Source organism: Simochromis diagramma, unplaced genomic scaffold (genome assembly GCF_900408965.1).
Source record: "Simochromis diagramma unplaced genomic scaffold, fSimDia1.1 OVJJ01000302.1, whole genome shotgun sequence".
In the NCBI taxonomy this organism is placed as follows: domain Eukaryota; kingdom Metazoa; phylum Chordata; class Actinopteri; order Cichliformes; family Cichlidae; genus Simochromis; species Simochromis diagramma.
In genome coordinates, this window is record NW_024386792.1 from 8,637,424 (window position 1) to 8,659,772 (window position 22,349).

General features: G+C 42.9%; 1 long non-coding RNA gene across 1 annotated transcript; it reads right to left on the reverse strand.

The window, feature by feature from the left end:
• Positions 1 to 18,725: 18,725 nt before the first annotated feature.
• Positions 18,726 to 19,562, reverse strand: LOC120728946. The gene is made up of 2 exons (XR_005694827.1): positions 19,297 to 19,562; positions 18,726 to 18,843 (listed from the first exon to the last, which is right to left on the reverse strand). It is a non-coding gene; the product is annotated as an uncharacterized LOC120728946 (long non-coding RNA).
• Between the last annotated feature and the right edge of the window lie 2,787 nt (positions 19,563 to 22,349).

Below are 22,349 nucleotides of genomic sequence, written 5' to 3' on the forward strand. Positions count from 1 at the left end.
TTTTTTTTATTATTTTTTTTATGGTCTGACTCTCAGTGTTTTTCTGCAGTTTATTAATATTTTGGCTAAGCAGGAGATCTTAAGCACCTTCAATAACAAAGCAAGCGTGAAGTTCCTACTCAAAGACTGCATGAAGCCTTTAGTTGTCTATTTATGGGAGTTAGAGTGAGAGAGAACACTGTTTTCCCTCCTTTCCCTCTATGTCTACCCTACCATCCTTCCCAAGTGTCATGTTGTCATGCCAACAGCTTTTCTAAACCAGGAGGCAGGAAATGATTGCACCCCAACAGCACTTTCACACACACACACACACACACACACACACACACACACACACACACACACACACACACACACACACCACCCACACACACACAGATGCACATAGATACAGACATTCACCTGAAAAAAGGAAACCATACCATAGTTAGTGTTAGTTTACACACATCACGGTTGTCTTATGCATTCGTCTGATCATTCCACTGCATGTTCTCCATATTTTGGTGTAAAACAAATACTTAACAGTCACATTAATTTTTGACAGTTTAGAAAAACATTAAAAAATTTATATTCTTCCTTTCAAAATTAGACTACACAAATATGATGTTTGCAATGTTTGGTATTGTTCCTCTGGGTTGAAAGGCTGTGGTAATGTCTGCACAGTTCGGTAATGCGAAAGTCAGCAGAATATATCGAGAAAAGTAGAGCAATGAACTTTAAAGGAATGGGAACAAAATGGCAGCCAAATAGCTAGCAGCTAAATCTGGAACAGTGCAACTTTTCTCTAAGAAAATTAGTGCTTTTGTGTACGTGGTACCTGAGAAAAAAGAGGAAAAAAGTGGGTGGAAAAATGGCTGTTCAGGCTAAACGCTTGTGAATAAAAAGCATGAAAACAAAGACTTTGTATCTTGTTGTCACAGGGACAGATGAAGCCAATAACTTTATGTACATACCAAGTCATAGCAGTCCCATTTAGATACAAACAGGTGACAAACCGAAGGAAAAGGCTAAACCCTTGACCCATACAGGAGGAGGATCCACTTTTCTTCTTAGGGGAAAGGATGACTGCAGTTCAGCTCAAAGTATTTTTGAGGCATCGTCTTCATCCTATCATGAAATATATTGATCCAGGGGGTCTCTTCCAGGGTGACAATAGCCCCTCAATAGCCCCCATGGCTCAATGAGGGGTCCCTGAGTGGTTTCATTACTATGAAAAATAGTGGAAAATATAAGCTATGGACTCCACAAGTAACAAATGGACAGGTGTGTAGGATTTTAGACAGAGCGCTACCACCATCAGCACTAAACACCAAATGATAAATGAGGAAGTGCCTTTTGAAGGGATGGTGTAGGTTGCCAATGGTTGCCCAACACTTAAACGTACTTCAAGTTTATTTTTCCATCGCTACTTCCCCAAAGCTTCAACACTACAGCTCACATTCTCTAAAAATTGAATTCAACCTCAACCTGCAGAAATTGAATCCAGAACCCAAAGAAAGAATTACACCCTTAGACCAAGAAGCCATATGGATAGTGTGAATTACAACTGGCTGCAACCACACCCCTTCATTAAAACACCCCACATTGAAACAGTGAAGGGTGTTATGGAAAGGCTTAGAGGACTCACTTATAAGATGCACTGAGAAAGGTTTTAATGGCCCTTTTCTCAGATGTGTACAGTGGGTTTTAATGAGACAAATAACTTTAAAGAATGAATTAGCCAATGGAGTTCTATTTGTTTTGTTTTGGGGTAATTTAAGTCCAGTTTTTCAACAGGTTCAAAAACAGGTATGTTTCTCCAACCATGCTTTGCCTTTGGCAGGTGTGTTCCTCTACAGGAGGAAGGAGAAAGGCGGGGAAGGACTTTTGAAGCATGCTGGCTGGCTTCCTATAATCAAGGAAGCAAAGCAAGGTACGCAGTTTGAAATGATGGGCTGAGAAACTCTACATACAGAGCAAGATAACAAGGTGAGCCAGAGTTAAATACTGCAGGTGAGCGCTAATGTGACACAGGTGCATCAGCCGGAGCATGAGGAAGCCATGCCTACTCTGGGAGGAGGTAAGCAGAGTTAATGCCCACACATGCTCACATACACGGGATAGAGAGAGAGAGAGAGAGAAAGACAGAGCAAAAAAAGAGTAAAGAGAGATGGTAGGTCTGCACTTGGAGGACGGAGGGATCATGAGTGCAACAGTAAGACAACAAGAAGCACACAGAGGGGCGTATTTACTTTTACAGGAATAGTATTATATTTTCTATTTATTCATTTTGTTTTCTATGCAGAGTGCAGAATTTTGTTATTTGCCCTGTTGAAACACATTTTAACATGCTTGACATAACTGGCAGATGTGAAATGTAAAAGTAATTTCAAAGGTCAAACGTGACACAAACTATAATGATATTCTAATTCTAATATTTAGAATCCCAATAGAACAGGATCATTTCTTAAATGCTGCCAACACAAAAAAGGAATAGAATTTTAAGGACAAGAAATTTTATGAAAGTTTGACCTCAGTTGACCTTAAAGAAGAGGTCAGAGGTCAAATGTAACATAATATTTTACATCTTTGTACAGTGCTTTCTATATGCTAACAATACACACCACACTTGTCATAATCATAATTTCCAGTTACAGGGTTTTTTTTGTAAGTTTTCCAATAAATCATTGAGTTGATTTATTGGAAAACTGGATGTAAGGCAAATATTAACGTGACACCACTCTACACTCTGACAAAGTTTTATCAGAATTCATTTCAAACTTTACGCGCTGTCGCGCACATCTGTGTATTTGCAGACAGATGTGCAAATGGTACCAAAATATGACGTCCTTGGTCCGGGTAATGAAACAGAATCAAGGAAATTTAGTTTTAATTTCAAGCCTGTAGACCTGAGTGTATCATATTTGATAGATGAGGTTTTGCAAGTTTTTAAGACTTCTACATCATCAGGCTCATTTTTTTCTCTGCCAGAAAACCAAAATAAATTGCACAATACATTTTTAAGATGTATGAAGAGCAGGTGTGCTCGAAACATCACCAGATGCAATAAATAAGGAATCTGAAGTTCTGCAGTGTGCAGACTGTTATTTCTTTTTCTTTATCCCATTTTTTCCGGCTCTGCACCTGCCCCATAGGATGAGGAGGATGTGCATGGAATGATTTTTAAACAAGAAACTGAAAAAAAAAAAAGCTACGATATAGTAAATATGATACAAATTAATATTTATTTTTGTTATTAGTATTATTTCCTCAGAAGGTTCAAGAAACAATCAATTTAATAAAAAAATGAATTCTGGGAATTATTTCATGGTTCAGGCTTTAAAGGGCTGCATTTACAGGCTTAGCAGAAAAAAAGAAAATCAACCAGGAATGTAAACTTATATTTTGTATCCAGTGTGTTTATAGATCAAGCAAAAGTAAGACACCAGCATTTTGTAGCTGTCCCCCTACCCCCTCCATTACCACCTGCTCTGCTTCGATTGATGTTTTCAGGTTAAATAAATGTTAATGCTTCAAGTAACATAGCAGAATCTCAAATCCTAGATAGATATCTCTGACATAAAGACTGGTGCTGCAATTAACTGATTGACAGGTGTGAGAAGGGTGTGGAGTAAAGTAAGAGAAAACACACTGCTTGTGTAACATGATGATGCAGACAAGTGAAACTGGCCTTCAAGTTGGCCTGCAGATCGAGGTCATGAAAACCCCCCGACTGGACTATATTTGATACAGGAAGAAGCGGAAACTTGATACTGACTTGACTTTGGATAAAAATAGGCAAGCAAAATGAAGTGCACCTTTATCATGTTTTCTGTCATATATGTACAGCAGATCTTTGATATGATCATCTATGTGTGCACAGAAGCCCCGCACACCTGTTGTTCAAGAGGCAAACATAAGGATGAACGTAGGGCCTTCATCAAGACACTATATATATATATATATATATATATATATATATATATATATATATATATATATTAGGGGTGCAACGATACTCGTATCGATATTGAACCGTTCGATACAGTGCTTTTGGTTCGGTACACATATGTATCGAACAATACAAAATTTGTAATTTATTTTATCAACTTTCCTTCTGACGATGCTGTCTGTGTTGAGCGCTCAGTGAATCTGTGTTCGACTACTCCGCCTAGGCTGCACTGTCGAGCGCAGATCCACTGAGCGCTCAACACAGACAGCATAATCAGAAGGAAGAGCGCAGGGCAAGCTAGCGAGACAGAAGTTAAGCTCTCCTTGCAACATGGCAAATTGAACCTCCCCCACCCTCATTCAGATCTGGCGTTTGGAATTATTTTGGTTTTCATGTGACGTATGACCCTGAAGGTAAGCGCGTCATGGACTAAAGTAAAACAGTATGTTGGATGTGCCACGCAATGCTCAATTACATGGGTTAACGTGTTGGCCGTCTAGCCCCACGCACGGAGATTTGCCGTGTTGTGGCGTTAACGTCATTTCAACGAGATTAACGTTGACAGAACTAGTGGGAACACAACGAATATGACTGCACATTTACGCCGACATCATCCTAGTGCAAAGACAAGTGGAAGCAGACAAAAACAACAAGCATGCATGCTACAAACTTTACCCGAGTCATTTAGACAGCCGTTAGCACATGATTCTCCTTATGGGGACCTGATATGTTTAATATTGTGGCGAGCTCAGACAAGGTGAAGACGGAGGTGTCGTTTGGTCTTGCTTCCCGTGAGCTAGCCTGGGAGCACAGCCGTTTATTGACATCTGCAGAAGAACACTGCCGCTAGCTAACTGCTCAGCGCGGCAACCGCACAGCAACAACAACAACAACACCACACAGGGCGCCCTCTGACCCCGGAAGGACACACCGTCGCAGCGAGAGGGCGTCACCCGTCACTATGGCAACATAAACAAAACATAACTGTACAAACAGAACCCCGAACAGCCCTGACCCGCTACATAGCCCCCAACTAAGGGGTCAGTCGTCCCCGACGACCCCATTACCCCACACAAAGTCCTGCAAATGTCCAGGTGCCTTCTTTTGACGCACCGGCCGGTCACGACCGGCAGGGGAAAATTCACTCGGGTCAGAACATGGGGTGCCACCATCATTCCACTTCTGACACCAATGTGGCGAGCTCAGACAAGGAGGAGACGGAGGTGTCGTTTGGTATTGCTTCCCGTGAGCTAGCCAGGGAGCACAGCCGTTTATTGACATCTGCAGAAGAACACTGCCGCTAGCTAACTGCTCAGCGCGGCAACAGCACAGCAACAACAACAACAACAGACAGGGCGCCCTCTGACCCCGGAAGGACACACCGTCGCAGCGAGAGGGCGTCACCCGTCACTATGGCAACATAAACAAAACATAACTGTACAAACAGAACCCCGAACAGCCCTGACCCGCTACAATATGCTGCTGAGAATATAGCCCAGAAGAAGCGTATAGTATAGCTATTATTTTGGAAAGAGCCATTTCTCTGTAATAAACTCTCTTTTCCAAAGATGAGTGATTCCTCAATCAGATACAGGGCTTGCAAAATCGCTAGTCCGATGTCCCGGGGCTAGCGATTTTTTCAGTCGGGCTACCAAAATCTATCTCTGCCCTGCCCGTAATTATGTCATTGGCATCGATAAGCCACTGTCAATATGTGACATATTGAAATCGCGTTTGAATTTGCGCTTGTTTTTTGCTTTCACTTTGCAATCGCGCGAACTGTGTATAGAGAGCGACAGTACTGTTTGGTGAGTGATGATAATTTGCGCACCAATTCCTCTGACATAGTCTTATCAATCGTTAGCTTACTATGCAAACATGACAAGTGAAATCTCCCGCAGCAAGCTTAAACATATGAGAGGTTGATCGCGCAGAGAATCGCTGACCGTTATGTGTGTGTGTGTAAAAGCAGCAGGATATATATTTTAGTTCTGCTGAGCCAAATAAGGCAGGTCAGGGTGAAGAAGTGACAGCCAAAGAAAAGCTTACCACAAAATGCAAAAGTTATGACAAATCAGACTATAAGGCAAAAAGAAAGTGCAGCTTTATGGTTTCATGGACAAACGAATTTCTGTGGCTGCAATATGACGAGCTATATAACCAGGGCTGCACAGAAGTGGTCCGCAGGTGCGCATTCGCTGTCAAAAAAAAAAACAAAAAAAAACGCGCACAAGATATGAAGTTGCAACGCGTGTTTGCGTACATAATATTTTCAGGAGGAGGACAGACATTTGTTTAGAACTCTTAAAGATGTCGAAGAAGCTCCTTTAAGCAATTTGGTGTTCCTCCACCTCCAAACAAATGTCAGAAGGAGTCCGAACCACAAAAGAAGCACGTATTCTCGGAAAAGTGGTTGCAGGAGGTGAGCTGGCTTCAAACAAATGATGAACGCACAGAGATGTGGTGCGGAATGTGCCGTGAAAATCCCATTCTAGCGGACAAAAACAGTGCTTTTTATATGGACGCAAACGCGCGTTGCAACTTCTTATCTGGTGCGCGTCTTTTATTTTGACAGCGAATGCGCACATGCGGACAACTTATGTGCACCCGTGTAAATAACATAATGTTCTGCCGGGTGTGTTGTTGGTTTTCTCTCGATTTCTGAGTCGACAAGCGCCTTTGTTACTGGTACCAGTCATTTTAAGAAAGGCCCCCATTAGAACCCATGAGAAATGCAAGAAATGCATTATTGCTCAGTCTGCAATATCTTTCCCAGAACAAACACCAATTGCAAATAACATACTAAAAATAAACCTGAAAAATCTGTTTAGACCAGCGTACTATGTTGCAAAGAGTGAACTACCACTGGCAAAATTTAGCAGTCTTTGCAAACTTCAAAAAGCAAATGGCCTAGATCTTGGTTCCACTTGCCTCTTACCCGTGACTTCAGTGGAAATTTCAAATTCAGGATCTGACACAGACTGATTCATGTCCTACACAGTTCTTACAAGTTCATAGAAATTTCTGTTCAGTTAGAACCAAGTATTTGAGTTGATGATTGTAATTTTTATACAATGTTGTAATTTGTTTTTCAACAATTTTTGATTAATGTTTTGTTTCCTTTACAATATTATACTTTAATGTATAATATTGTAAAGAAACAAAACATCAATCAAAAAATTGCTCTCTCTTTTATTCGGGCTACTTACATTTATTTTGGGCTACCAAAAGCTGAAGAGTCCCTGCCCGAAGGGCTACCAGGGATTTTGAAATTTTGAGAGCCCTGAGATATATTAATTTTTTTAATTACTTTTGTTTCAGCAACATTAAATTTAAAAACTGTACTTTTGAGTTAAAATATATATTTATAAGTTTAATAAATGACAAATTAAAAAGGCACACAACATTTTTTGTATCGAAAAAATATCGAACCGTGACACCAAAGTATCGAACCGAACCGAACCGTGAATTTTGTGTATCGTTGCACCCCTAATATATATATGTGTGTGTGTTTTTTTTTAAAAGGATTACTTTGAATCATACAAAGCTACTCTAGTCCAAGCATAAAAATATGGAGCTGGAAACTATTGTCATTGTTTTTCTTTAAATAGAAAAGAACAAGTGTAGTTAAAAAAAGGAATGATTCAACATAGATTTTTGCAGTTTGTGTAAAAAGCTTTGAGGATCAGATTAGAAACTGAGTGCAATCATAAGTCTATTGTTTTCCTGGTTACTGTGAAGAAGTAGGATTTGAACAAAGGGAGTCCTAACTGGGCATTAAAAATCAAAAGGAAAACAGAGGTGGAAAGAAAACAAGCATCAATTAGAGCAGTGGTTCCCAAACGTTTTTTTTGCTAGGCCCCCCTTTGTTTTACAAGAAAAATGTTCACGCCCCCCGCTCCCTTCTCACGCACGCACACGCACAAACACATCCTCCAACCACTACTGATGTGCGATACCACTGATTTCCTTTCCGATCCGATACCAAGTAATATTCAGGGTGGTATCGACGATACTGATCCGATACCGATACTTTGTACAAAACATTATTTTATTTATTGTATCTCAAATTATAGCATCATAATGATTACAGGACATCAGATTACTTGTTCTTATCACTTAATAATGCAGAGTTCATCATATAGAAATAAAAAAAACTGAAGTTGTGCACTATTTGAACACCTTTACCTGCCCGCAGCACTAAAGGACTCCGTGAGAGACATCTGTCTCGCCCTAGCAGCACCTGTCCTTCTCCTCCTCTTCAGTTCGCCTCAACATAAGCTCGTCATATTCTGTGATATGATTTACTCTGAGGTGTTTGACAAGGTTAGTGATGTTGCCACAACCATACATGCCAACCCTCCTGATTTTTCCGGGAGAATCCTGAATTTCAGTGCCCCTCCCGAAAATTTCCCGGAGCAACAATTCTCCGGAATTTCTCCCGATTTTCCACCCGGGCAGCAAAATTGAAAAACCATATTGCAGAATTCATAGCGCGGCCCAGCCAATTCCAGTTTCCAACAATGGCGGCAGCTACTTAGTTTTAATATTACTCTTGTTTCTCTTTCTGGGTCGCAAAAAAACTTTTAACATATTTTCAGGTGAGAATGTAGCTGTGTAAACTTCAAATACAGTGGGGCAAAAAAGTATTTAGTCAGCCACCGATTGTGCAAGTTCCCCCACTTAAAATGATGACAGAGGTCAGTAATTTGCACCAGAGGTACACTTCAACTGTGAGAGACAGAATGTGAAAAAAAAATCCATGAATCCACATGGTAGGATTTGTAAAGAATTTATTCGTAAATTAGGGTGGAAAATAAGTATTTGGTCACCTCAAACAAGGAAAATCTCTGGCTCTCACAGACCTGTAACGTCTTCTGTAAGAAGCTTTTCTGTCCCCCACTCGTTACCTGTATGAATGGCACCTGTTTGAACTCATCATCTGTATAAAAGACACCTGTCCACAGCCTCAAATAGTCAGACTCCAAACTCCGCCATGGCCAAGACCAAAGAGCTTTCGAAGGACACCAGGAAAAGTATTGTAGACCTGCACCAGACTGGGAAGAGTGAATCTACAATAGGCAAGCAGCTTGGTGTGAAAAAATCAAGTGTGGGAGCAATCATCAGAAAATGGAAGACATACAAGACCACTGATAATCTCCCTCGATCTGGGGCTCCACGCAAGATCTCATCCCGTGGGGTCAAAATGATCATGAGAACGGTGAGCAAAGATCCCAGAACCACACGGGGGGACCTGGTGAATGACCTGCAGAGAGCTGGGACCAAAGTAACAAAGGTCACCATCAGTAACACACTACAACGGCAGGGAATCAAATCCCGCAGTGCCAGACGTGTTCCGCTGCTGAAGCCAGTGCATGTCCAGGCCCGTCTGAAGTTTGCCAGAGAGCACATGGATGATACAGCAGAGGATTGGGAGAATGTCATGTGGTCAGATGAAACCAAAGTAGAACTTTTTGGTATAAACTCAACTCGTTGTGTTTGGAGGAAGAAGAATACTGAGTTGCATCCCAAGAACACCATACCTACTGTGAAGCCTGGGGGTGGAAACATCATGCTATGGGGCTGTTTTTCTGCCAAGGGGACAGGACGACTGATCCGTGTTAAGGACAGAATGAATGGGGCCATGTATCGTGAGATTTTGAGCCAAAACCTCCTTCCATCAGTGAGAACTTTGAAGATGAAACGAGGCTGGGTCTTCCAACATGACAATGATCCAAAACACACCGCCCGGGCAACAAAGGAGTGGCTCCGTAAGAAGCATTTGAAAGTCCTGGAGTGGCCTAGCCAGTCTCCAGACCTCAACCCCATAGAAAATCTGTGGCGGGAGTTGAAAGTCCGTGTTGCTCGGTGACAGCCCCAAAACATCACTGCTCTCGAGAAGATCTGCATGGAGGAATGGGCCAAAATACCAGCTACTGTGTGTGCAAACCTGGTAAAGACCTATAGTAAACGTTTGACCTCTGTTATTGCCAACAAAGGTTATGTTACAAAGTATTGAGTTGTATTTTTGTTATTGACCAAATACTTATTTTCCACCCTGATTTACGAATAAATTCTTTACAAATCCTACCATGTGGATTCATGGATTTTTTTTTCACATTCTGTCTCTCACAGTTGAAGTGTACCTCTGGTGCAAATTACTGACCTCTGTCATCATTTTAGGTGGGGGAACTTGCACAATCAGTGGCTGACTAAATACTTTTTTGCCCCACTGTATCTGAGCCGACCGACACATCGTCTTCAAACCCCCGCGGTCTCTCACTACTCGGGTTAAACATGAGATATAAGTCACTTTGATAACTTAAAAATGTTATTGTTTGTTTTTTTTCAGTGTTTTATTTGTTCGTGAGTAAATTGGTTTGGCTGAGATTAAAGTTATTAGATTAGATTAAATTAAATTTAACTTTATTAATCCCTTGGGTGGGTTCCTCTGGGGTTTTCACACAGCTGAATAAACGTTAAACAGAAAACTAATTAAACAAAGTGTGAGACGGTCGAGAGTTTACGCCAGCTGTTTCCGGGCCGGCCAATAATAACGGTGACATTTAACGTATTTTATCCAATAAATAAACACTGTAAAATGTATTTATCACCCCCCCCAACAGCCCTTTTGAATGTCTCCCTAATTCTGAGGTCTCAAGGTTGGCATGTATGGCCACAACACCTCACTTTTTTGCCACATGTATTGCAAACCGTAGGTCGATGATCGATTTTGTAATCGTATCACCAGACCTGCGACCATATGTTCTGGACACTCGGGTAAAGAGAGGGGCTGAGCTGTCAACTGACCACCACCTGGTGGTGAGTTGGATCAGATGGCGGAGGAGGACGCTGGACAGACCTGGTGCACCTAAATGCGTAGTGAGGGTGTGCTGGGAACGTCTAGCAGAGGCCCCAGTCCGCGAGATCTTCAACGCACACCTCCGGCAGAGCTTCAACAGCATTCCGAGGGAGACTGGGGACATTGAGTCTGAATGGACCATGTTCAGCGTCTCCATTGCCGAAGCTGCTGCATTGAGCTGCGGCCGCAAGGTGGTTGGTGCCTGCCGTGGTGGTAATCCCCGAACCAAATGGTGGACACCAGAGGTGAAGGGAGCCATCAGGCTGAAGAAGGAGTCCTATCGGGCTTGGTTAGCCTGTGGGACTCCGGAGGCAGCCGACAGGTATCGACAGGCCAAACAGAATGCGGCTCGGGCAGTGGCTGAAGCAAAAACTCGGGTGTGGGAGGAGTTCGGAGAGGCCATGGAAAAAGACTTTCGGACTGCCTCGAAGAGATTCTGGCAAACCGTCAGGCGTCTCAGGAGGGAAAAGCGGTGCTCTACCTGCACTGTGTATAGTGCTGGTGGAGCGCTGCTGATGTCGACTGAGAAAATTGTCAGGCGGTGGAAGGAATACTTCGAGGACCTCCTTAATCCCACTGACACGTCTTCCGAGGAGGAAGCAGAGTATGGGGATGAGGGGAATGACCCGCCAATTTCCGGGGGCGAGGTCACTGAGGCAGTTAAACAACTCCTTGGTGGCAGAGCCCCTGGTGTTGATGAGGTCCGCCCGAGTTCCTCAAGGCTCTGGACGTTGTAGGGCTGTCCTGGTTGACACGCCTCTGCAATGTTGCGTGGAGATCAGGGGCAGTACCTGTGGACTGGCAGACCGGGGTGGTGGTCCCCATCTTTAAGAAGGGGGACCGGAGGGTGTGTTCCAACTACAGGGGGATCACACTCCTCAGCCTCCCTGGGAAAGTCTATGCCAGGGTGCTGGAAAGGAGAGTTCGTCCGCTAGTCGAACCTCGGATACAGGAGGAACAATGCGGTTTTCGTCCTGGTCGCGGAACACTGGACCAGCTCTTTATCCTCTCGAGGATACTTGAGGGTGCATGGGAGTTTGCCCAACCAGTCTACATGTGTTTTGTGGACTTGGAGAAGGCATTCGACCGTGTCCCTCGGGGTGTCCTGTGGGAGGTGTTGCGGGAGTATGGGGTGTCTGGCCCATTGCTATGGGCCATTCGATCCCTATACAACCGTTGTAAGAGCTTGGTTCGCATTGCCAGCAATAAGTCGGACTCGTTCCCGGTGGGTGATGGGCTCCGCCAGGGCTGCCCTTTGTCTCCGGTTCTGTTCATAATTTTTATGGACAGGATTTCTAGGCGCAGCCAAGTGGCGGAGGTCTTTCGCTTTGGTGGCCTCAGAATCTCATCTCTGATTTTTGCGGATGATGTGGTTCTGTTGGCTTCATCGGGTGAGGGCCTCCAGCTCGCACTGGAACGGTTCGCAGCCGAGTGTGAAGCAGCGGGAATGAGGATCAGCACCTCCAAATCTGAGGCCGTGGTTCTCAGCCGGAAAAGGGTGGAGTGCCCACATCAGGTCGGGGATGAGTTCCTGCCCCAAGTGGAGGAGTTCAAGTATCTCGGGGTCTTGTTCGCGAGTGATGGGAGAAGGGAGCCGGAGATTGACAGACGGATTGGGGCTGCAGCTGCAGTAATGCAGACGCTGCACCGGTCCGTCATGGTGAAGAGGGAGCTGAGTGTAAAAGCGAAGCTCTCAATTTACCGGTCGATCTACGTCCCTACCCTCACTTATGGCCACGAGCTGTGGGTAGTGACCGAAAGAACGAGATCGCGGATACAAGCGGCGGAAATGAGCTTCCTCCGAAGGGTGGCTGGCCTCTCCCTTAGAGATAGGGTGAGAAGTTCGGCCATCCGGGAGGGGCTCAGAGTAGAGCAGCTGCTGCTCCACATCGAAAGGAGCCAGCTGAGGTGGTTCAGGGCATCTGACAAGGATGCCCCCTGGGCGCCTCCTGGGTGAGGTGTTCCGGGCATGTCCCACCGGGAGGAGGCCCCGGGGCAGACCCAGGACACGCTGGAGAGGTTATATCTCTCGGCTGGCCTGGGAACGCCTTGGTGTTCCCCCGGGTAAGCTGGAGGAGGTGGCTGGGGAGAGGGAGGTCTGGGCCTCTTTGCTTAGGCTGCTGCCCCCGCGACCCGGCCTCGGATAAAGCGGATGAAGATGGATGGTATTGCAAACCACGTCTCAGCTGTTTGTGGAGGTAAAATACGTCCGCACAATTACGCTCAGCCATTGTTGTGAAGGGGCTGCGAGACATTTATACAGCCGTATTTCGCACATGACTATGAAAGGCGGAAGAGGAAGTAGTTCCTTTGAATGTAGACAATCCGAATGTTATAGTTTCTTTCCACTGTGTTCCTGTTAATGATAAACTACAAATTTACCCTAAATTACTAAAATATCGATATTTTAATGTGAGAATCGATTCTAGAACATAAATGATTGCTATCGGAGGAATCGATATTTCAGGATCGATCCGCACATCACTACCAACCACACACACCCATATTTTGCTCCATTGCGGTTTATTTCACACCTCAAACATTTAGTAAACAATTAAGCAAATATAAGTAATCTGCAATAAATTACAGGTAGTAATAAAATAAACTACTAACTCTTTTACGCTACGTCCGCAACTACACGGGTATTTTTGAACATGCAGCTGTTTCGTCCACACGTAAACGGCGTTTCGAAACACCGAAAATTGAGATTTTTTTAAAACTCCTTTTTTGCGTTTACGTGTGGACGAGGAATACAGAGTTCGTCACTCAACGTCAAAGGTATGTGCCTTTTTTCACGTCACGCTGTGCGCTACGTTATTGTTTACATGAGATGAATTGCAGAATGGCAGATAGAGACAAAATACTGTTAATCTGACTATCTGCAGGTTTTACACTGTCCCTCGATTTAGAAAGGAAGAGGCGTCACAGTGTAATTATTTTGGTAAATGGTAATGGTTCTTATATAGCGCTTTTCTACTCATCTGAGCACTCAAAGCGCTTTACACAACTTGTGCATTCACCCATTCACACTAGCACATCTTTCTAAGTGCTTCATAGCTAACATTCACACACATTCATACTCCGATGGATGCATCGGAGAGCAATTTAGGGTTAGTATCAAGGATATTTGGCATGTAGACTAGGGGAAGCCAGGAATCAAACTACCAGCCTTCCAATCAGTGGATGACCTGCGCTACCACCTGAGCTACAGCCACCCCAAATTACAGCTACAATTTTACGTGTAGTTGTTTTTTTTTTCATGTGCTATAATATTCAACATTGCTATCAATACATTTTTCAAAAAATGCTTCTCTGTGCAAAATGGCTTTAAAAACATAAACAACTGTGGGATACTGTTTGTCCGTGATTTGAAGAGCCCAGCGCTGCTCCCGACACAGGGAAGCCAATTCTGCAGGGGAGACCTACCTTGGCACTTGTGCAGGTGAAACCAAAGGGCAGATATGCTTCACCATATTTTCTAGTCTTTGGCTTAGAATGAAGTTGGTTTGGAAACATATTCAGCGATGCTTCATCTCCTGCTTTGCGTTTCTGTGGGAGCCCCGTGCTAGCAGTGTCCAAGTGTTTTGTCCCCCCCCCCCGCAATGGCTCTGCGCCCCACTGGGCCCCACACTTTGGGAAGGTCTGAATTAGAGTAATAATTATGTCAGACGTAAGTAAGGTGTTAAAGTTTTAAATATATATAATCTGAGGAATGACAGGTCCTTAAGTTTTCAAAAGACTCTATGCAGTCCTGTGAAAAACCAAGCATAGCCCATGATTCAGTAGCTTGAAGAACTACCTTGAACAGCAATAACTTGAATAATAATTTTCTGTATGACTTTATTTATGATGTTTCTTCAGTTCATTGATGTTTGCAGCCATTTGTTTATGCACAGCTGTCTTAAGGTCCCGCCACAGCATTTCAGCCAGGTCGAGGTCTAGACTTTGACTGGGCCATTGCAACACCTTGATGAATATTTCTTTTTCAGTCATTCTGCTGTAGATCTGCTGCTGTGCTTCGTTCTTTTGCAAAAGCCAATTACAATTACAGCCAAGCTTTAGCTGTCGGACAGACCTCACATATGCTTTGGTATACAGATTTTATTGAAGGCTTAATGGCCAAAAGGTTCCAAGGTGCTGTGGATGTAAAACAAGTCACATCATCACCGACAGTTGGCATGAGGTGTGCTGATATGCTGTGTTTGGTTTATGCTAAATGCGGCAGTGTTCAGATGCATTTCTGCAAACCTTGGCCCGGCTGCCTGCTCTTTTTAGAGAAGAGGCTTTCTCCGGAAGCCCTTCCAAACAAGCCATACTTGTTCAATCTGTTTCTAATTGTGTTGTTATGAACTTTAACATTTAAAATGCATGCCAACTGAGGCCTGTAGACTCTAAGATGTAGCGTTTGTTTTTGTTTTTTTACAGTTTCTCCGAGCATTGCACAGTTTTACCTTGGGGTGAATTTGCAGGGATGCAAATTTTTCTCCTTTCATAGAGTTACTCATATTTGCTGATAATCAGTTAATCAAGTTCATTTGATGAGCAAAATCTAGCTGCTGCTTACCCTCTTAATTCCTATAGAAGCAGGAAGAGTGTACTTGGAGTCCTGCAGAAACTTTCTTTTTCATATGAGTCCATGTGGTTCTAATTCAAGGACACTCTGACAGGGAGGGATCAAACAGCCTGGCTGAGCCTGGCTGTCCCCAGAAGTAATCCCAGAATCATTTGGTAGAAAAGTTCCACCACAGTTCAGGATGTCTGATGGTAAACATATTTTCTTCCATGTTAAAACGCTTCCTCTGAATTTGTTTTTTTGTTAAACACACTGTTCACAGGAGTTATGGATTTATAGGCTGTTTGGCTCTCAAACAGAGTGTGCCTTCATTTTATTATATTTAGGTGCTCGTGTGTATGTGTGTGTATTTGAAAAAGACTATAAGAGTAAGTTTATATGCAGTGCTGTAGTAAAATGCCAAGCCTCTTCATTTTTCATGACCTAAAGTGTATCAGGCTGAAATCCATTTGGTAACTTCCCAATAGTTGAGTCATCATAAAGTAGCTCTCTCTCTCTCTCTCTCACACACACACACACACACAATCATGAATCAGCTGATGCTTAAAAGCAAAAATTATATTTATGACTGTATACACATCATTCCAAAACTCATTATTCTAAGACCTGTCTTGGCAGGATTAATATAAGGCTGTGCAGTGTATGTGTGTCCTGCGGTACTGTGGAGCTTGTGGACTGATGGAGGCCTGATTGATTTGATAAAAAATGAAAGCCATTGATTCTGTCATGAATTTACAGCACCTCATTTACATAATTCAGAAAGCTGAGTTGCATCTTAGTACAGACATTAATGGAAACAGTAAACCCTGCAGTGCTTCCCTGGTGTGCGCACGTACACACACACACACTTATATCAACCCAACTGTTGAAACGCAATCCGTGAAATAAATGCTTACCGAGCACTCAGATGCCTGCACACTCAAATCATTTGATCCTCATTTGAAACATGATTTCAGCACACTGAATGCTTACGTGAGTAAATATAAGTACCGGTAACTACTGCTTTTATTCCTCTCATCGTAAATGGATCTTAATGACAAAAATGACCAGGTATTTATTTGTCAGCATTTAACTGAATACAGCGGTGGTGAAGTCTGTGTGAAATGGAAGCATGTATGGACTCAGCGGTATATTTCAGGTCTGCATTTGTTGTCTGTGATAACGAAAAAAGTATTGCACATATTGATGTAACAAAAAATACTCTCTTTAAAAAAAAATAAACAGATATTTAGCCATGCATGCAATGAATAATTAACTGGAATTTTTTTTTTCCCTCTTAGTTTTTGATGTGTCCCTGAGCAGTGGCCTGAGATCCACTGTCACATAATTACCAGTTAACAATACAAACCTTACACCGAGACAAATCCCTATCCTAATGAGGACACACAAGATCTTTCCTTTGGTGTTTGCATTTTAATACAAAGCCAGCAGCAACGCTAAATACCAGCCCAGAGAGGACGTCACAGAAAAATATTTTGTGGCCACTGCAATTCTATTACAGAAACACGTAGACAAAAAAAGAAATGGAGGACACAATGATACAAGCCTGACGGGACGACTGCTTCTATGGGAGTTGGCTTCAGTTTCATCACTTCATCAGTACTGTTGCTGTCTAAATAATTTCCCCTTAAGGGGCAATCATTGTAACATCCTCATAAAATAGCAGCCTCTGAGGACTATAGTGTGGCGATGGTCCTCGAAGAGGTTTTTTTATTCCATGGGATTTGAGCTGAAGGATAGCATTTGGCATCGGGGCATCCTCCTGTTCGGTGGAGATAGTGTACCAATCCTGGAAAGGACCAACTGCACTGTAAAAAAACAACAAAAACAAAACAAACAAAAAAAACTGTAGATTTTACGGTAAAACGCTGGCAGCTGTGGTTGCCAGAAATCTACCGTAAAATTACGGGTGAAACATTTTCTTCTTTAACGGTAAGAAGGTATTGTTTTTGTTGATTTTACGGTTAAAAATAGTGCTAGGGTCAATATTTTACCGTAGAAGAAAATGTTTTAACTTGAAGAAAAAATAATGTTTTTCCCTAGAATTAACATGAAAATAATATAAAATAAAGTTTGTGCCAGAAAACACAACATTTTTTCCCTGTAAAATTAACTATCAAAAAAATAATAAAATACAATTTTATTCTGTAACCGTTTTTAGACTAGAGTGCTTTTAAGTGTTCTACTCTGTAAGCTTAATACACAAACCATGATTTTATTCAAATTACTAAATGTAACATAAAAATGTCCACCTTAAATTTCCAAAAAAGTATTTTATTTAACATCTTTGATGTTTTGAACATCAAACATTTACATTTGTACTCAACAAATCACAAATAGTTACTAGTTATCTCCATGACAGTAACAGTGAGGAATCACAGAATTCTTACAAGTTCTGTTCAAACTGTGCAAAACCAGTGCTGTAAGTTGAGCACACATTATACTTCACATTACCTTTAGCAGACAATTCAGACACCTTTAAGTGTTTTGGTGCTGTTCTCACATACATAAATGTCAGTACACGTAGAATCTTGACTTTTCAAATTATCCAAATACAAATATAGAGAATTAAACATTTTTTCTATAATTGAAAGAAAATCTGAATTGAAGAAATTACAGGAACAAGTTTACACCCACATATTTTGCACACAGAACTGAGCAGTAAACCTGAAAATGTACATCTTAAAACTGCATCAGGTAACAAACAAAAACTTTACACTTGTTTTGAGAACTTCAACTGCAAATTTTTGGATAACTACAAAATGCCAGCAATGTACATGCAGCATACTTTTACACTATTGGAATACAAATATCTTTAAAACTGGGAAAATTAAAATCCAAGAAACAAAATCGCAGGTTTACCACATTTTTACCGGATACATTTTTCAGATATAAAACAGTGAATCAAAAGTAGACCATGTACTTTTACAAATTGTGTCTAGTAAAACTTCACATTGTTAAAAACTTCCCACTCACAAACAGAAATGTAACAATTGTTTCAAAAACAGAACATCTGTAGAGTATGTAACATAGTATACCTTTATCACTTTGTCTCAAACAAGAGGGGTAGGACTAGATCCCCTCATGGTCAGCAATGTCTGAGATGAGAGTGAGGACTCTGGGATTGACTGAGAACACTTTTTTTCTTCTTGGATTCAACCTTGGTGCCTCTCTCAGGATTTATGGAAAAGAAACACCGTCATGAAAAAAGGGCGAGAGAGATTGAGGAAATTAACAACCTGAGGTGGGATATCAAATGGCCAAGTTTGAGAAGCACAAAAATAAATCCATAATAAAATAAATTTTACCGTTGAAGGAACTCCAGTGTTGATCGTAGTTCTACAGGGTAGTGTATGTTAAAGCAGTAGTAACTGCCAAACATTAGGCAGATAGCAGAGGTGAAGGTTGTGATGCGGTCGTTGACAGTCTTCTTGTCAATGCTCAACATGAATGTCTCAGCAGCGAAGCAGGAGGAACCTGAGAATTAAAACAACAACAACAAATTAAAAACTTTAATAACAAGAGCTTTAATGTCAGTCATATATACAAATTCAGAGATACTTGTTACATGGATCATAGGATGAGTTATGTTACTAGTTGAACTTATATGGTTGTGTTATCCAGTGTATTAGTGAGGAAGCAACAGAACATGAAACTAAACAAGCCAAGAGTACAAGAACGTGGCAGTTACAACACAAAAAAAAAAAAGTTGAATTTAGCTATACTAATTAGACGGTTTCCATTAATACACCTGTCTCCAAAACACGTCTCAAAACGCGCACTGCTGGTTTTGCAAGGCTCTTTTCAGCCTGATGTAGCTAACGCTAATGCTAGAAACGAGCTAAAGCTAACGTAAATTTATCATTTGCGCCTTCACTGCCTGCAACACAATGCTGTCGATAAATAAACCAAGTTGGATTATTTTCTTACCGTAGTAACTGAAGACGAGCTGTGGCAGACGTTAAATTTAAAAAAATGAGAAACAAGTCCACGAAAATGAAGATAGCGTGCTGCCGTAGTCCAAAGCAAAACTTGTGTGGAGATGTACAGACGTTATCTGCGGTGGAGCCTGATGCAGTGCGCTGATTGGCCCGTTTGAAATCAGGCGCCTTGATGTGAAACGGTGCTCTAAACGTCAGGGGAAAACGCCTAGTTTTGGGAGGAGGTGCTTTTAAAATCTTTTTTCTTCATATGATAATTAAGTATGAATAATTCAAATTTTATTTGTCACGTACACAGTCATACACAGTACGATATGTAGTGAAATGCTTGGACAACTGCTCGTGACCTAAAGAAAACAAAAAAGGAAAAGGCTATGAATAAGATAGGAAATAAATATGAAAAATTAAAAAGGGTAAATTTAACTAGGAAGGAATAAAATATAAATTAAGGTTAAAAATGAAATAACTGTACAACACAAATTAGAATGAAGGGTAAATTTAACTGGGAAAGAATAAGATTAAATATATAAATTAAAGTTGAAAATAAAATAACTGTACAACAAAATACACAATACACAATATAGAACTATATAAGAATGTATGAAGAAATATAAATAAATATATACACAATAACAGCAGCTGTACAAGTATTAACTGGAAGTGAAGAATATAGTGACCAGTGTTGTGCAATCCACATTTGTCTTGTGCAGTGCAAATATGCTTAAAGTGATTTAAGTGATGAAGTGAAAACAATGTCCAGAATGTCCAGTGTGTGTGTGTGTGTAAGAACTATATGTGTGGGTCAGTACTGTGTGGTGGTGTGATTGAGAGACCGTATCGCCTGCGGGAAGAAGCTCCTCCTCAGTCTCTCTGTGTTGGTCTTCAGGGAGCGGAATCGCTTTCCTGACCTCAACAGAGAGAACAGTCTGTTGTTGGGATGGCTGAGGTCCTTCACGATCTTCCTGGCCTTGGTCCAGCACCGCCTGCTGTAGATTGAGTGCAGGTCAGGGAGCTCGGAGCGGATGGTGCGCTCAGCTGACCGCACAACCCTCTGTAGAGCTCGTCTGTCCTGCATGGTGCTGTTCCCGAACCAGGTTAAGATGTTTCCCGTCAGGATGCTCTCTATGGTGCACAAGTAAAAGTTCCTGAGCACCTTGGAGGGCAGTTGGAAGTCTCTCAAGCGTCTGAGGTGGTAGAGACGCTGACGGGCCTTTTTCACCACTGGTGTTGATGTGACAGGACCATGACAGGTCCTGCGTGATGTGAACTCCGAGGTATTTGAAGCTGTCCACTCTCTCCACTGGGCACTCGTTGATGACAGGGGTCTGGTAGTTCCTCTCCTGCTTAGTGCTGAAGTCCACTATCAGCTCCTTTGTCTTACTGACGTTTAGAAGGAGGTTGTTCCTCTGGCACCAGTTCTCCAGATTCCTAATCTCCTTCAGGTAGGCCGTCTCGTTGTTATCAGAGATCAGGCCCACCACGACGGTGTCGTCAGCAAACTTGATGATGGTGGTGGAGCTGGTAGTGGCCACACAGTCATATGTGTACAAAGAGTACAGCAGGGGGCTCAGAACACACCCCTGGGGGGCTCCAGTGCTGAGAGTGGTGGAGGCTGAGACATGTCCGCCCATCCTTACTGCCTGTGGTCTGCCAGTTAGGAAGTTGGAGATCCACTGACACATAGATGAGCTGAGTCCCAGATGCTCCAGCTTGGTGGTGAGTGTGGAGGGAATTATGGTATTAAATGCAGAGCTGTAGTCTATGAAGAGCATTTTAACATAATTCCCCCTTCTAGTGTCCAAGTGAGTGAGTGATGTGTGGAGGAGATGAGAGATGGCATCGTCTGTGGAACGATTTGGACGGTAAGCGAACTGTAGTGGGTCCAGTGTGTCTGGTAGTGAAGAAATGATGAAGTCTCTGACCAGGCGTTCAAAGCACTTCATCACTACTGAGGTGAGGGCTACAGGGCGATAGTCATTGAGAGAAGCAGGGTGGGGTTTCTTCGGGACAGGAACAATGATGGACTCTTTGAAGCATGTGGGGATCACCGACTGAGATAAAGAGATGTTGAATATCTCAGTGAACACAGGAGCTAGCTGGTATGCGCAGTCTCTGAGGATACGACCTGGGATGCCGTCTGGTCCTGCTGCTTTCCTGGTGTTCACTCTTTTGAAGGCTCTCCTTACTTCATGCTTGGAGATGACGAGCACGTTTCCGGTGCTGGCAGTATCTTCCTGTCTGCAGCCGTTAGCGCCGCTAACACTAGCATTGTTGGAGTCCTTAGCTGCAGCCTCGAAGCGAGCATAGAAAGTGTTCAGCTCGTCTGCCAGAGTCACGGCTGCGTTCGTCATACCGGTTGTTGGTGCTTTATAGTCCGTTATTGTCCTTAGTCCCCGCCACAGGCTCCTAGAGTCACTCTGTTGGAGTTGTGACTCTAGTTTCCTCCCGTAGCGCTGCTTCGCCTCTTTCACCGCCCTCCGCACGTTATATGACGCGGCTTTGTACGGGTCCATGTCCCCCTGTCGTGAGTCCCGTGTTGTAGGCAGCGGTGCGGGATCTCAGAGCGTCGCGGATGGTTTTATCCACCCACGGCTTCTGGTTGGGAAACGTTGTGATAGTCTTTGTCTCCACGGTATCATCCGCTAGTTTCCCGATGAATCCCACAACCGCTTCCGTAAACACGTTGACATCATCATCGGAGCTGTTTCTGAACATGCCCCAGTCACTCATCGAGTGCGTCCTGTAACGCGGCCACCGATTGATCCGTCCAGCGCGCGACCTTCCTCTGAACCGGAACTTCCTGTTTCAGCCTTTGTTTGTATTTTGGCATGAGGAAGATGGCGGCGTGATCAGATTTGCCAAACAGGAGGGCGGGATTGTGCCTTGTAGCCGTCCTTGACCGTAGTGTAGCAGTGGTCCAGTGTCCTTTCACCTCTGGTGGGGCAGGTGATGTGTTGATAAAAGTTTGGCACTGCGCGTTTGAGGTTGGCGCTATTAAAGTCCCCTGTCACAATAAGCGCAGCGTCCCGGTGTTGTGTCTGG